The following is a 1,145-nucleotide window of genomic DNA, read 5'->3' on the forward strand; positions in this document are numbered from 1 at the left end:
TAAGCCGTTAATCACTACTCATATCATACTGACTAAGAATTGACCAATCGTAGTCGAATATTTTTCTTACATTCAACTGTGATTGGTCAATTCTTACGATTTACGGCTTACGAACTGACATACGACGTATTGTAGACAACCCCTAAGTGATTCATTCGGCAGTCATTTATAACATCGATGAATCAATCTTATGATTGGCCATTTGCAAGTCCAATCAGGACTCGTAACACTGGTCGCGCTTCTCTGATAATCTAGGACTTTAGTCTGGTCTGCACCAGTGAGCCACCAGTGCACAGTGTAAAGCTGATGCAAATGGGTACAGTGCAGGGTTGAGTAGTTCCTAGTTAAAAAGATAAAAGTTAAAAAGTTAAATAATTTTAACTTAATTTAGTTACATTTTAGGTTCTTAAATTTTAACTTAATTTAGTTTATATTTTATCGGTAACTATTAACTTTTGATCTAACTTTGTTGAAGTTACATTTTTAGTGCTTCTTGTAAATCCAAAATAAAATACATATCTAAGTTAGTGTCATCAAACTTAAATTTGAGAACACACATCAAGGCAATTATAATAATATAATAAATATAGTCTGTCCGCGGAAAGGAATCACTGTTCGCAGACCTTCTGTGCGTTAAATCACGTTGGAAGAAGGCCTTCGAAATCGGTCCTCTTTCCGTGGCTCGACAGAAAAGTATAACAAATATATACTTTATTTAAAAACTTTATTTAGAAACCTTAAAATTATAAAATGAAAAAATTTAATTTTAACTTTTCAATTACTTTTTTTATTAACTTAACTTTTAACTCAATTAATTTTATTATGGACTAACTTGTATCTTAACTAACAAGGGAACGCAAAGTGTCAAATTCTAATTTTAATGAAACTTGGTACACTTTGAGGTCACATAAATAGATGAATTTAGAAGTTATCAGTTGGTGCTAAAAAACGGTTTAAAGGGATGAATTCACCCCTTATATAAATTAATTCTTTTTTTCTTTCGTTATATCTCGAAAATTATTCAAGATATCAAAAAATGTTTTATACAAAAGTTTTACTGTAAAATTACCTCTATTCATTTATGTTAATAGAATTTTTTTTAAATGATTTTCAAAAAACTTTTAAAATATAATTATTAAAAAAAA

The 1,145-nt window shown here is 29.1% G+C and overlaps 1 protein-coding gene across 1 annotated transcript in view; it reads right to left on the reverse strand.

Annotated features, from left to right (window-relative positions):
- LOC105456981 (sugar phosphate exchanger 2-like) overlaps positions 1–1,145 on the reverse strand; it is a 6,958-nt gene that overhangs the window by 4,018 nt on the left and 1,795 nt on the right. The window lies entirely within an intron of this gene.

The sequence above is a fragment of the Wasmannia auropunctata genome, unplaced genomic scaffold (assembly GCF_000956235.1).
Source record: "Wasmannia auropunctata unplaced genomic scaffold, wasmannia.A_1.0 LD335442.1, whole genome shotgun sequence".
Lineage (NCBI taxonomy): Eukaryota > Metazoa > Arthropoda > Insecta > Hymenoptera > Formicidae > Wasmannia > Wasmannia auropunctata.